Source organism: Camelus ferus, chromosome 8 (genome assembly GCF_009834535.1).
Source record: "Camelus ferus isolate YT-003-E chromosome 8, BCGSAC_Cfer_1.0, whole genome shotgun sequence".
NCBI classification, from domain to species: Eukaryota; Metazoa; Chordata; class Mammalia; order Artiodactyla; family Camelidae; genus Camelus; species Camelus ferus.
Window position 1 is genome coordinate 2,886,792 of NC_045703.1, and position 16,506 is coordinate 2,903,297.

At 36.1% G+C, this 16,506-nt stretch overlaps 1 long non-coding RNA gene across 2 annotated transcripts in view; it reads right to left on the reverse strand.

Moving 5' to 3' along the window:
- LOC106730361 overlaps window positions 1-16,506 on the reverse strand; it is an 857,488-nt gene that overhangs the window by 180,284 nt on the left and 660,698 nt on the right. The gene's annotated exons all lie outside the window — the stretch shown is intronic.

Below are 16,506 nucleotides of genomic sequence, written 5' to 3' on the forward strand. Positions count from 1 at the left end.
ATTCTGGAGCAGAGTTGAGACTCATCTTCTTCCCTCATTGCCTGTCAACTTTCCTCCTCAAGCAACACACATAAGCTATTATCATGGTTTCTTATCTGAGTGCAGGAAATACTTTAGAGTGAAGATTCCATTAATGGCCAAGTAAACCTTCCTGAGTGCATGTTGACTAAGTTACATGTGTTCACAAGAAAAACTATGCTGGTCAAAATACCAACCGTCATGCTGAATGCAGTTGAGTTTCAGGATTTTAAGAAACATCTTTCTGGTCTTTCATTTTATTGTCTGTGTCACACAACATAGCAATGAACATAAATTACTGAGCACAGGACCTAATGCAAAGTAAAAGCTTTGTCAATTATTGTTCTTCTTCTTATCAACTATCTCTTGCTACTCTTCTATATAGTCAAGATAAAAGCACCTTGCAACTTAATGCCAGGAAAAAAATCATCCTTTCATTCTTGCAAGTCTTATAGGGAAATGAAAGTTGTTTTAGAAGGAACGAATAAAATAACAGTGGTAATACTTGTAAGTTTTACTCATGAATGGCAGTGATAAAAGGGCAGAAATCAAAATGACATAGACATTTTAGGTAGTATCAACTCCTTTCATTTAAAAGGTAAACTCCTTAATTTTCTCCTCTGTAAATAAAAAGTCAAAGTAAGTTTTCAAAGCACTCATAACTTTTCTAAGTTATCTTAAGTGTATGGACTAAATGAAAATTTAAGAAGTGCAAGAAAAAAATCTAGAAGAAATGCAGGCTATAATACGATGGGTTGTCTTAATGTAAGGCTTTGGTTCTGGTTTTGATTTTTGCCTTCATTTAGTGTGATTCAGAGACTTGACCAAGAACTTTTTTTTTTTCTTTTTGCAATAGTCAGCCTTCTTGGGGACAAATGGCCCTGAATAACACAACATGTGTCAACATCAGCAATGGGATAAGCTAAAATTCTCTTTTACATTAATACAACACAAGAAGCATTATTCACTCATGACTACTTGTTAGCCAAATGGGTGTGCACAATACAGGCTTTTCTCTACCAAAATACCTTTGGTAAGAACTTCAGATGACCTTTAAACTTAATCTATATCTGATTTACTGTGAGATTTCTGGGAAATAATTGAAGTGACTTCAAGATGTTCCCAATCAATTTTTTTTTAAGGATAAGAGTGTGAATTACATCAGGAATTGTTCATAGTCAGATGTGGCCCAGAGCCGTGCACAGAGGCTCCATGGGACTCAGGATATTGGAGGTCTACCTTTTCAAGGAGGCTGATATTGCACAAATATAAACAGGTCATTGATGCCTTGGCCACAAGCTATTCCTACAATGCAAAGCTATGAGATTTTCCAAAGAAGTTATAGGAAAGTACAATGAAAAAATAAACAAAATTTCCCAACTCCTGCTAATAATCTGACAAATGGATTCTATGATTTTCAAGGTCTCTGCATGTGCCCAAAATCTTTCCTTGTGCTTTTGAATTCTTGGAAAATTGGAATTCTTAACATGCTTTAAAAAGAGGACTGGTTAATGATAAGTGATATACACAAGGAAAATTTTCTTTTTCATATAAGTACATTACCCAATAGGCAAAAATAAAGGAAAAGCTACTCATTAATCAAGCATATAAATTGTGCTTGGGGAAAAAGGTCATCTTTTCCCTCTATAAAGAAGGGCAAAATATAATTGGGATTATTTCCTCACAATACTTAAAAACATTTTTTGACCAATAACAGTACTTGAATGTTGTACTGTATTTACTCTCTCATTTGTAGCGAAGTTAAATTTAAGTTTCAATCATTTTTTTGTCAAATCCAATTCCCATTAGTGAGAGTTAAAAGCAGGTACATCAAGCAGTTTTAACAGTGAGGATAGCCTTAAGAATATGAATTTTGTATTACATTTGTCATGGCATTAACATTAATTTTTTTATTGGTATCCACTCACCATACCTCTTTTAAGATTATGCTGTTATGTGAATGATACATGACAAATTTTCTGTAGTTTTTCATCATTTAAAAATATATATAGATACCAAGTGGTCTTTATGGCTGACATACAGATTAATAGTTCATTAAATAAGGACAGTCCCTTAAACTCTGGATACATTTCATAATTTACAAATCACTTTCATATTTGTAATATCACTTTTAAAATTTGTTATCTTAAAAAATTGGGATTTTTTTTCTCAAGTAAAATTCTTATGTCAAAAAAATGGCCAATTTTCTGAGTTCAATTCAGAATTTTTTTCCAAATGCACTAAATTATTTAGAACAAGTCAATTTTAAATTAAATAGAAAATTCTGCAGAATGAATCCCAGGTTCCCTCCTTCTACATATTAAACTTTTGCCCCTTTTGACGACTTTTTCAGGCATTAAAGATATGCCTGATGTGGAATCTCTTATGGTATCAGGGCAGAAGATTTTTGTAAGCCTTCTTAACCAAATTAAAGATGTTTGTTAAAAAGATAGATAAAATAAAAATAAGCCTGGTCACTACTAGCTTAAGATCCTTGTTTTCAGTTTCATACAACATGTGCAGATCAAAAAGAAAATCATAATAAGTAAGCTTCAGAGATACACTTGGCAAGAATCATCAGTGTAAGGGTTAGTAGATTATGCTTATTCTATAACATTTAATGACAAAAGCATTGTGCAGTATTTTGTTGATTATGCCGAAGCAAGTGTTTTGAAAAATCAGAAAAATCGCTGGCTCTAATGCCTGCCTCATTGGGGGAAGGGGGAAACAAGAAAGGCAGCATTTCTAGAAAAGCCACTCTTGTATATCTGAGACAACACCATCCTTATTTCACTGGGATTTTATTTCATTCTTGTAGGCTTAACATCTCACTGCATGAACAAAGAAAATATCATGTGGAAAGGGCTTCAGGCTAGCTACTTCTGAAAGGATTCAACCTTCCGAGTGCTATCAATATCACCCACACACCCACACGGTTAGCACTTTTGAATACATTTCCTGAAAACCATTAATAAAGCAACAATCTTAGTCTGGCTCTTAACCATGTGTCACAGTGAAATAAGTTCATGTAAATCTGTGAACTGCACGACAATGATCAAATTAACACTCATTTTAGGAAAAAAAATGCCCCTCAGGCTGAAAAATAATTAGTAGTCTCTCACTATCTTTTCCTCCTAATAAAAAATCACGATATTATTGTTGACTGTGCTAATAAAACACCTCCCGTGACCCTGATGTAGCTTGATGTAAAATGTAAGGACTGTTCCATTGTGCAGTCTCACACATGTTTTATTGAACATTTCCATTTGGCTCTTCATCTAGGAACACCAGGGCCCAGAGAAGCTGGAGAACTTTTGTCACTGTGTAATGCAACTCTCACTTGTTTATTGCTGCCGTTAATAAAATCCCACTTTGAAATTCATTATCTTTGAAATTTAACTTTTAACTACAGAAGCTGAATATTCAGAGCCTTGGAAATGAGCAGGTACAAGAGCAGGGGACAGAAACAAGCAAACAGGGCAAATCCATCTAGTGCAGAAAGCCGCCCACGGTTGGCACCAGCGCTGCCTTAAACGTTAAGTCTAGGATTTTGCTTTTTAGAAAAAACATTATGTTGAAGAAGAAGTAATGGTCAGAGGTTGCTCGACATTTTCCCATTATGATTATTCATATCCACTCCACAACTTCTTCTTGAATGCTTTTATGCGAAACAGTATTGTAGGTCTACGAGAGACAAAAAGAAGGAAAAATACGATCCCTGTCCTCCGGGAGCTTATCAAAGATACGAGAGATCAGGTTTTTTTGCTGAAGTAGATGATGAGCTGATGTTGGCTATTGATGTTTCCAGTATACAAGTTGAGGATGAAATTATTACTTATCTTTTTAAAACAAAATGAAACACAGAAACCTGGTAAGGTCAGCAAACTCCTAAAGCATGTGAATCAGAACATTAAACAGCATCCGTACGACACCACCACTTAGGAGAAACCTGGTTTCAGGAATCAACACTACTCAACAAAGGCATTTGAACATGGCAAGGTGAGCAAGATATCCATTTTCCATTAAGTAGCTTGGAGTCCAGTGAGGGAAAATTCATGAACATAACTAATTATAACATAAGCCAGGATATGGTGAGCAGTTCTAGTAACTATTTACTTTATAGTGGAATATTTTGACTCTACCTTTGTAAATTCTTAGAATTCGATTTTTGAATTAATGAGCAATACATATGTTCCTTGTAAAAAACTGAGCATATCAGGCACACATAGAATTTTAAGGTGATTTCTAATTTTTAAACATTTTTATCCTAGGAAACATTTATTCGTTTATAGCAGAGAGAAGACATTGGAAAGAAAAAAAATGGCAAGCTTACAAGACACATTATGAGTATAGGAGAAAATACAAATTTTGCAAAGCAGAGAAAGTTCTGATTTGCTTAGTTTTAATTGCAGGAGCATCTCAGTGTGTCTCTAAACTTCCTTTTCTCAAAGTGTGCTCCATGGAATACTATGTCAAAAAATGTTCTGAAGGTCCAAGTAAGTCTGGAAATACTTGGTTAAGCCAAGTTAAATCTCTAAGACTTTAATATGATCATGTGTGCTGTGTCTCTCTAGGATAGAATGTTTTACAGAGCATCTCAAGGCACTACAGTTCCACGGACCACAGCTGGGGCACAGCCACGTGTGGTGGTGGATAAGAGCAATGGCAGACTCTCAGGTCCCATTCCTGCAGGGGTGGGGGGTCTAGAATTCCACATTCTTAACACACTCTCTAGGTGATTTCAATGTGACTGCCTGGCATCTGACCTTGGACTGATATTTCAGAGTCTCTGATACTAAACTGGCTTTACATTTAGAGGCTGCAGGTGAATCAAGGTTTACAAATACTAGTTTCAATTTGATACTAGACATGAAAATAGTGATTGTGAAGGCCTCTCAATGGACAGAAGAAAGAGAATGTTTTTCAAAAATACCTTCTGTCAGAAGAGAGGAAAGTTTTCATTACTTGGGCAATTCTCCTATTTATATCATAACAATGTTAACACCTCGGAGGGAAGGAAGAAGGAATTCCTGGATGTTAGTAAGTGTTCAAGAGGTCTGGCTGGTTATACTGAGCACAGTTGTCATCTACACAACTCACTGCTGCTTTCAGCATGGGGTGAGCTCCACTGGGCCTTAATTTATTTATTTATTTTTTCCCAAACAAAATCACTTTCTATCTCTCTTCCTCTCCTAGGCTCTAAGCAGCCAAGTACTCACTAAAGAGAAACTGGGGGAAGTGTGTCATTGCTTTAGGTATTAACAGCTGCTGGGTGTCCAAATACTGAACATTCCACCCTCTGCCACTTCCACTTTCTAAGACATACAGGCTGCTTTGATAAACTATTTCCACTCTGAGTTTTGTAACTTAAGGTCCAGCAGGGAACAAGCCCACAAAGGTGATAAAGAAAAGCAGATGGAACTGTCAAAGAAGGCCAAAGGCAAGGAGCAAGAGGAAAAATGTGTATTTTCTGAAAAAGTCAAGTTCATAAATTAAATTGTTTTCATCTCCTTTTTTCCAAAAGGTATGATTTGTGTGACCAGTGTTGTCCACAGCACATGAGATGGCGTTGACACTGATCTTTTTAAAAGACCAAGAGTAATGCCAATATTAGGATGATTTTATCAAGGAATTTGGAGGAAATAAATGTCATTGTCCTAAAAGCTAGTCAGAGTTTTCCATTCAACTTCTCACTAGAATGTGAGAAACACTGACAAAACTAAAATCTCTACTGAGGGAATTCTTGTTCTTAGGAACAAGTGTAATATAGAGTTAAGAATAAATCATCACAGTTCAAAATCTGGTATCACCTTAGTTCTTAAAATGATCCATAATGGCTTCTTGAAACACATATATTTTTAATTTCATTTATTTGTAAAAATTATTTTGATAATGCACATTTCTAAATCAATATAATAGAGGAACTAACTAATTATAAAACTATTTTGTTTTTAAAAATTCTTCATGTGTATAATAAGCAAAAATTCCAGCTCATGGTAGCCAATTGATGGATGGATGAATGGATGCATGAAGATAGCTGATATACACAAATACAATTCCTAGCTCAATTATTCAAGTTTTAGCTGTGAATTTTGTCTTGATTTGCCACTGTGATGTACAAAGTTTAAATTATGCTAATACGTAGCTTTGCCATTTCATTATTTGTCTATATAACAAATCGTCCCCAGTCTTAGTGGCTTAAAGGAATACTTTATTATCATCTCTCATATTTCTGTGGATCAATTGGATTCAGCTGGATGATTTTCACTTGGGGTTTCTCATGGGGTTGCAAACAAATAGTGGCTGGTACTGGTGCCGTGTGAATGCTTGATTGGGCTGGACATCCAAGGTGGTGGTCGGTTCATGCTGGGTGTCACACGGGAGCTCAGCTAGCGCTGTTGGCCAGAGCGCACACACGTGGCCTGTCCACGTAGCTTTCTCATGTAGCTTCTTACAGGTTCTTAGAGGAAGCATCATAAGTGCAAATACACCAAGTGAGTCAGGGAAACTGCAAAGCTTCTTGTGACCTAGTTTGAAAATCCCAGGACATCACTTTGCTGCATCCATGGGAAAAGGCAAGTCACTAAATCCAGGCAAGATTCAAGAAGAGGAGAACTAGACTCCATCTCTTGATGTGGGAAGCAACACACACATACAGGGAGGCAAGGGGTTGACGGTTTTTAGGTTTGACTATAGCTTCTTAGTTGTTCTTCTCTCTTTAAAGATATAAACATGTCTCAAAGATATTTCAGTGAAAGCAGTTCTCTCTTCTGCTATAAAAAAGGCCCACCTCCCTTTAAGCTCTTTCCAGGTTCATCTGCTGAGGCAGAGGAGAAAAGTGGCAAAACTCATGAATGAGACTTACCTCATTTTGGCCAAGTATAAACATCGCCAATAATTTTATGCCCTGCCATAGATATGGCAAATATGGCAACTATTTCATAAACTATGAAGCATTCAAGAAAACACAGTTTTACCCAGAGAAACAGACTGCTAAACAAAGTGGAGGAAAAATCATGTTTCTCATTTCATCTACATCTTCACAGATGAGTCAAAATAGGTTAAGTGATTTTTTTTTTCCCACTTAAATTGCACAATTAATGAGTAGTATAACTACAAATGGAAGTAAAACTTCCAGCCTGGGGACTGTGCTTTCTTTACCGCACATGCTGCTTCAGTGGAAAGTCAATAACCACTGTGAAAACTTGTAGAGAAGTTGGAGGTGCTAGAGTGGACGCAGGGCAAGAATAAGACACGGTGGGAGCCAGGGATTGGTGTACTGAGACACTTTTGTTTTACGCTTAGTTGTTCAGACAAATATTTTCTACAACCCTATATGGCCAGAGTGACAGTCTTATAGCAATCCCAGTCTGGGAAAAATTAAAAAACAAAACAAGACTGTAGATGTGGGGAGCGGAGGAAGGGAGAACAATGTCATGAAGGTCATGGACCCAGCAGCCAGGATGAGGCGCAGAGGGGCTGCAGAGGGTGTGTGGGAAATAAACTGACAAGTGATGAACAATGAGATACATGGAGAGATGGGAGAGGTGACCCCGTCCCTCCCTCGGTGCTCCCACCCCTGCTGCTGAATAGCCTTTTGGGTTTGTATAGAGCTTGAGGAAGACTGTGAAAGAAAAGATGAGAGCATCCACGCTGCCGGCTGCGTGGTACTCTCTGTTATTTTTTTTTTTCTTCCCACTGTTTGAAAACAAAACAAAACAAAACAGCATGCCCATAGCAAAATGAATTAATTTAAAATTTCAGTAACAGCCAAGAAATATAATGTAACAAATGAAACACACTACTTCCTAATTATATAGTATTATGTTTCTATTCCAGAATTATGTTTGTAGTTCAATCTTAAAAACAGAGGGAACACAGTACAAGCAAACAGCTACTTTATTTGATTCATTTCATTTCTCTAAACAGTATATAATTGCTTTAAAATGGAGTTAAACTATTTTCTTGTGAAAACCACTCTGACAAATAAAAAAAATACAGAGTATAATGAAAGAGTTAAACATCACCTATTACGCTATTATTCCTTACAAGTGATTTATATATATTACTAGTTACGAGACTAATCTAGGCAAAATATTGTTCACAAAGCTTAAAATCTCAGCAAAACCCGCTTCTAAAAAAAAAATTAGGTCAAATAAGCAACTTTTCAGTTATATATTTTTCAGTACATTGATTTATATCTTTTAGGGGTTAAGTTGCTCAAATTATTTTTATGACATTGATGTACATTTTACTCCCTGAGAGAAAACTGCATACATTAAAAGGATACCAAATTTAATGTCATTCTTTATCTGCTTCTAATTCTTATCTAAGCATTCATCTATATCCATCCTAGCCTATTAGGAATATAATTTCTATTTTATGATCCATGTTTTTTTGCCACAAAATACACAAAAGTAATTAAACAAAACTGAATCAATTATAGAAATACACTATTCAATAATGGAGTTGCCAAAAAGTTTTACTGTACCCTAAGGAGGTTAAAAAAAAAAATGCCTATACAGCAGTAATATCATTCCACATGTTACATTTATTCCTGCAAACCAGCCAAGCTCAAATTAATTGTACTGACTAAACTTTTCTTCTTGGAGAAAATTAAAGATATGCTGTTGTCAACACTTGAGCACAACCTTGCCGACACTTAAACGCAGAGAAGGGTGTGACATCCTGCCCCGGCTGCCTTGTGCTAATTAATCACTCTGGTATTTAGGACCATTCAAGCAGACAAATTAATGGGGAATAATTAGTGTATCTTTGTTCCAGCTCAGCTTTGCACACCAGACACTCTCGGGGAGAGAGGGGAGTTTGCAGAGCGCGAGCCATTAGCACGTGCATAGTTTCACTTCTGTTCAGCAAGTTCTTCGGAGATTAAGAGAAAGGCCAAATTAGCAGAAGTGTGACTGAGGTTAGGACACCCTTCTGGAAAGAAAGCCCTCTGTTTGGGTATCAGTTTTCAGGAGCAAGTTGTTAATGCAGATACTGAATTTCATGAAACAATTAAAGCTCAGGGAAAAAAATAATTTCAGAAACCAAAACTAAGTCTGTTGAAAAGTACAGTGAACAGAGTTACTTTTATGTATATCATTTATATTTATTTATCTATCACAGAGATAAATTCAATCCTCAGAAATTTTTATACTTTTCCTTATTGTTGTTGGCTCCTTATTATTATTGCATTTTCATTTAAAATGGACTTTTATCAACAAAGAGTATTTTTTAAATTTTATAATTAAGCAGTGTAGACCATTTAACCTCTCTGCAGTCAGTGAGAGCTCTCTGCAGATACTCCCTATGGCCATAAAGCTTAATTTTTTTCTTCTGATAGGAATCATAGAGTAGAAAATTCAGACAACGTCTGTGCAGTCAGTGTGGCCAGCACAGTAGTGATTAAACTCTGTCCCGTTTTATACCACTGACTGGTTACTGAGTGCACACAGTCTGAGTTAAGGCAGTTTCTTACCAAAATAAATTTAACAACTACAACCTTGTTGAAGATTACTAGATTGAGAAAATGTCACGATTTGGTCTCACAACTAAAAATAAAAAACAGAGAGAGAATCAGCTGATCTGTAAGTGTTCAAATTTTCCTGGATTAACTTCAGTTTTACTTTAATACATAGATTCCTTCCCTCACCAGACAAAAACATCCGATTTCTTCCACAAATAATACTTCAAATACCAGCTTTTACTCTGATGATAAGTTGTTTCTGAGCTTTTTATTGAGTAACAGTTTGTTATATAAAGAACTAAACATACTGCGAATAATTGTGTGAATATATGTATACACATTCACATGATCACACTTATTTCAATACCATATGTGTGAGTAATTTTTAATCACTTTTTTCATTTTCCTGAGGTTTATGTAAGGGGGGAGTTTGAATACTGAAATTATGTTTTTTGTATTCAATGACTATTTTATGCATTTCACTACCTGACTCTCCTGCTTTGTTCCTTGACAATCAAGGCAAGATGATTGCTGTCTGTCGCGGCACAGAGCACATTCCTGTAAATTCCAAACTTCCTGTAGGAAGGTTCAGACCCCTGATGGCCTCACTCTGAGAGAGCAAGGTACCGCGTGGAAAGGCAGGCCTAAGAGGTTGGAAGCTGATGTAAAAGAGACCACACAGGGAGAAAACAGACCACACTCGGGATCAGGTTATCAGTCCATTTGAAAAGACATTCCACCACCCAAAATACAAAGATGAAATGAATGTGGGGCATCTGTGAGTCGGTTTAGTCTTGTTAATAGCACATCCCATAATAACACTGTCAAAGAGGAATTTCCCCACCTGAGATATATCATAATTTGGAATATTGTTTTACCATGCCCACTTCCCAGGTTTCACAAAGACATGATATGGTTAAGCATAATGCTCTTGGATTTGTGCTGGTGGAGAGGGAAAAAAAGTCTATCACAAAATCACACTTCTTGCAATTTCTTAGAGGCGAGAAATGAATCTCTCTCCAGTCTCCTCTGAGATGCTAAATTACTGCCTACGATAAGCCCAGATGCCATTAGAAAGGCTTCCATCCTGGGAGTGGGTCCTCCTAGATCTTTGAAGGTGCCTAATCCTCATTAAAGGCAAACCCTGGGCGTAGGAGGGGCTGCGCTGGCATCAAGGCACCTGGCGATGACTACAAGCGCTGGCCCCATGTGCGGCTGCCGCTGAGCAGCAGAATGTAATTTAGTCGCACCAGCAGGAGCAGGGGTCAATGATTTTATATTAATGGGGATCACGACAGTTTTAAGCTGTGGCGTGCTTTGAAATAAGTGTTGTACAAGGCAGCAAAGAGAGCTCGGCTGAGGAAATGAGCTGTGTCACTGTCTCCTCATGCCTTGCAGCAAACACCGGAATGTTTTTAGTTGCTACAGAATCGGTGCCATCATAATATTTTATAAACAACAATTACCTCTTTCATTTTGAAAAACTCAAACTCTTAAATTAAGACTGCTAAAGATGAGAAAATTACTTTCTAATCCAAATAGAGTCCACGTGTGTGGCCAATGAATGGACTGTCAACGGGATGCTCAGAGATGAAAACTAATGTATGCAAATAAGCCTGGGCGTGTTCTGGGTAGTTGTGATACTGTTGGAAGATAGTTATCATTACAGACTTGACATGTTATCTAAGTGTCCACACTGAAAACAAAGGAGACGGTGAGGGAGGTAGAGGCAATGATTTTTAACTGTGATCAGTATCCGATCTTTGTCTGCAGTTGAAAGCACTATTACCACAATATATCCAAAATTTCTCCAAAATGTAAAATTATTTTCAAATTAATTTTCAGGAATACCAAGTTTAGACTTCACATTACATTTTCAACAGATCAGTATTAATTTTTTTCAATTAGTAATTGGGTACAGGGTAGGGGGCGGGTCAAGAAGTTATTTTTGTCAGCATCTCTAAGTGTAAGAACAAAAAGCAAAATAAGAGTTATTCCAGGCCTCAGGGATGGCCAGATGAAAAGGAATGCATTATATATGGAAAACAATAGAGGTGTAACAGGAAAGGAGAATTAGATTTTCAAAAATTTTCAAGATTTCTTCTGAAGTAAACAGGTCAGAAGTACCTGAGAATAGGGGTGAACATGGAAGCTGTTCCAAATATGATTGATTAGGCGGGCCTCTTTCATTAAGTGGATAACAGCTACCTGAGAGTTACAAAAAACACTTAGCTGAAAAGGTGGACATGTTAATCAGAAAAGTAAAATCTATTCTCATATATTGCCATTTGGTAAAACTGTTAATTAATTTTCAATATTTCTCTCACGCACAAGAAGAATCCTGACTGAGCTTTGGGATAAATGAACCATTACTAGAGAACAAAGTGGTTTCATTGAACGTCGAATTACAAACCATCTGAAAAGTACTTTCTATAAAACAAAATCCTAGCTTGACTAGTCTATTAGAGATGTACTTTCCAAAGATATCTGTGAAACAATATGACAGATGTCCCTTGCAAAAGCTCACACACATTTAGACACACAAATATATATATACATATATATATATAAAGATTCTGCAGTCAGATGTGTTTAAGAAACACTGCATTCTATGAGGTTTTTTTTGCATATTCCTGAAGGGTATTAGCATATTAAAGGCTCTGAGAAGTCCTGTAATAATGACCCTCTTTCGTTTCCTTCAGATCTTTTATCTCCCCAGCTAATTTCATTACATTTTTTCTCCCCTGAACTTCTTAACATCCCCTTCTCTGAAACGTACTTGGGAAACACTATAGTATTAGAGTTCACTGAGCTAATGAATACACATTTTCATGAGGTGGAACTAGTAGAGGTAATTTCAGCACCAAGTTTATTCCCTTGTACATAAGAACTGGCTAATGGAAGATTTGGATTGTTAGTTGTAATTTAATTAAAAACTCAGACTTTCAGAAAGTGTGTAATAATCGACATGGTATTTATAAATTAATATACCAAAACTTGGAAAGACACTATTATTCCCAGGAATAAGAGGGCAGAGGATAGTAGGTACACTTCTATCTAAATGTGAAGAATGGGAGTCATGAAAGGTTGGGTTTTGATGTGGGGACTTAACTAACTCATCATGGAGATACACATAGTTCTGCTGGGATAATCCAAGCCAAGGGTAAGTGAGGCAAATGAATTCTCCCAAGCACAAAATATAAGGGGCAACAAAAAACTCAGTAATCAAGATACATAATATTTTAATCAATATATTTTTAAATTAGAATGTATGCAAATAAATCAATGGAAAACAAAATATCAACATTTTAAATAAAGATAAGATTAGTGTTAACAGATTTTTTTCTTTTGCCTCAGGATCCAACATGGCTCAGCACAGCACTGGAGATAAGAAAGTACCAGAAGACAAATGGCAAGAAAAAAGAGCACTTAGTTGGGAGTCCAAATTAGTTCTGATCCTTTCTGCTAATAGCCATATAACTTTAGGAAAACTCTATCAATATATCATGTCTCTGTTTACTCATTTATAGAGAGAATAACATTTCTCAGACTGTTCTGAGAAGGATTCATTCAATGAGACATTAATAGGTGTTCAGGAAAAAAGAAAAATGGGTAATATTTTGATATCAAATAAGTTTGGGAAAAGCTATGTCAAATTTGGTCAGATTTCTTTACTATAGGATTTCCCAGAATTTTTAACATGATAATATATTTCCTGACTGTCTTACAAGAAAATAGAGTATACAACAAAGATAACATTCATTATCATCTCATGCAAAGTATGTAAATGCCAAACCAGGTGATCTAAGTTCCCTCCTCCCTGTGAAACTTGAAAATTCTAAAGAGATTTTTTTTAAGGTGATGTACATAGAAGAAATAGGATTTTAGTACAATTAAAACAATATAGAAAAAATAATTTTAACATTGCTTACAGAAACCTGTTTTTCTGTTGACATTTATAGCATAACAAAGTGACTTCATATTCAAGTTCCCTAAAAACAGAGGACCTACATGTTGGCTTTAATAGCCAAAAACAAATGTTAGATTCTCATTATTAAAACCTTACAAAACACATGTGAAGGATGGAAAATGAACAGAGCACAAAAATGGGCCACCATAAGCAGATGAAAGTAGATAAAAAAGATTATTTTATGGGAACATATACTTTTAAAGATGTTTCAGTATATGACTATGAGTTTCAGAATTAATGTTATAAAGGACTATCAATCATAAAAGATACATATCTATATATCTACCTATATAGATAATTGACCCTTGAACAACATAGGTTTCAACTGGGCAGCTTCACGTAAATGCAGATTTTTTTCAATAGTAAATACTACAGTGCTATCTGATCCTTGGTTAGTTGAATCCCTGGATGTGGAACCACAGATACATAGAGAGGGTTGACTATAAAATTATACTTGTATTTTCTACTGCACAGAGGGTCAGTGCCCCTAATCCCTATATATATACACACACACATACAGAGACATAGACACAACATGAATATATGTATATAACAAATGGGTATTGAAGCTTGAAAGGGATAATTTTAAGGCATGTAAAATAAACTTAGATGTGATAAAAATGATGTCACCCTCAAAAAGTTATATTAATGCTTCTAAAATGCTTTATGAAAAAATGATTAAAAATAGATCTATGGTAGATTACTAGTGCATTTAGCAGTCCTTTTGAAGGAGCTCAGTATCGAGTAGCACAATTAAATTCTGTACAATTTCTTGGATCCTGCATTCAAAACAAACTACTGAACTGGAATTTTCATGAATCTCAACAAAGATATGATTTTTATCTTCTCTTTAAACTTTGTGAAAATTCCACCTGTTCTCTTCTGTAACTTCATGTTTATTTTGCCGATCTATAATTACCACATCTAATGTTTTCGGTTCACTCTCTTAAACCCCATTTTCAACAACCCTTGACCCTGGGGGACCTATATCCATTGATTCTACCAGATTTTCATGGTCCTAACCACCCTTATGTCCCCACTTTCCTCCTTACACAGCGGACTTCCTCAGTCAGTTATACTTTCGCACATACATTACCAACTCCCTCGCCTTCTCTTTTAATCAACTGTCCTGGATGGCAAGACACCCTACCTGGTTAAATTCACCTCTGCCTATTCTGGCAGGTACATTTGTATTGAATGCAACTGGAGAAATACACACAGAAACACACGATGCTTTCTGAACTCACTTTCACTTATAATCACAAACCTCAATTGTGTCCTGAGTGTTCAAATGGGACTGTATTTTCATTCACTCTTTCCACCACCTAGAATGATGATTTACTCACACCCCCTCCTCCTGCAATCTCCAGTATTTCCCTCCTCATGTTTACTCTCAGCATGACTGAGAAAGTAGAAACCTGTAGAAGAGAATTTCCACAAGCTTATCCCATTTTCTTCATAATTCTAGCAACCTGCTTCTGTGCCTCTATATTTTGCCTTTCCTTCTATCTGGATAAGTTATCCTTACCACCATGTAAGGCCAACTCCTCCATTTGCCCATGGATTGCATCACACAGGACATAATCTATCACATCACTGAAACAACTCTTTCCTTTCTCTGGTATCACTCATCTTCTTTTCTCTACAGCTCTCTCATCTCTGGGCTCCATTTCCCTTCCAGTTTCTGCCCAATTTCTCTGCTTCCTTTTGCAGCAAAATTCCTTCTTTGAAGACATCTCTCACTTTGTCCTTCCATTTCCATTTAAACACACTCCAAAGAAGCTTTTGCCACTATCCACTACACCAAAACTGAATCACCAAAGAACTCTATTTTGCCAAATCCAGTGGTCAACTCTTGTTATCCGCTGTATTTCAGCTATCAGTAATAAGTGACAGTTTTCACATCCATTGCTACCTCAAATCAAACCACCATTATCTCCCATCTAGATTATTATAAAAACTTTCAGCTCTTCTTTTGTTCTCTCATTTGCTCCCTATAGTTTATGCCTAACTACAGCCAGAGGAAATTCATGAAAGGGTAAAATAAACTCGCATTTTTATGCTCAAATTTCCCTTTCCTACTTACAGTGAATGCCAAAGACCTCATAATGTATAAGGTCCTGTCTGTTCTGAATCCCTGTTACCTCTTTGACCTTGTCACCTAAATTTTCTCCCTTGCCAACACAGCTCATCACATCTCTAACCACACTAGTATCTTTTATTCCTCAAATAAACCCGGCATGCTCCCAATTCAATGCCTTCGAATTCAATGCTCCCTACTCTGCCTTTAATGCTCTACTTTAATATTCATGTGACTTGTTTTCTCCTTTCCTTCAGGTCTTTAGTTACCTGTCACCTTCTCAGTGAGCAATTCCCTCGACACTTTATCTACAATTGTACACACACACACACACACACGCACACGACCTACTTCCTGTATCACTACTCTGGGTTTTCACTGCACTTATCACTCTCTAACATACTATGTATTTCACTTATTTTCTTTAATAGCTATTTTACTTATTATTTGATTTATTATTTTCCTTATTATTTATTATATATTTTACTTATTCCATTCATTTTCCTTATTTAGAGTGTGAGCTCCATGAGGGCAGGCTCTCCTTCTTTGGTTCTAGTTACTGCTGTATCCTCAGCCCAATGCCATGCACTCACTACAAAGTGACTAGTGGCCAATCACAGAAATAGATCAGCTTTTAGGATGAAGTAGCTGTTCAATAAATACTGAGTAAATGATTAGTACTCAATATTAATTCTTGTACATTCTGCCGTGTTTTCTCTTTCTCAACCTTTTGTTCTCCCATACTTTATTTCTGTATTATAATTTCTTCGATTAATTTCTTCACAGTATTTCTAACTGTTTTTTATACTTTTGTCACTGCTTTGTCACCATTTTTGTAAAGATTTAGCTAGTGACAATAATATACTGGGGAATTTTATACATTTGGTCATATTATCAAAGATTCAAATTGCAGTCCATTTTATTTTTCAGCCTTTAGCAAAAAAAAAAAAAAAGAAAGATGTCAACAAA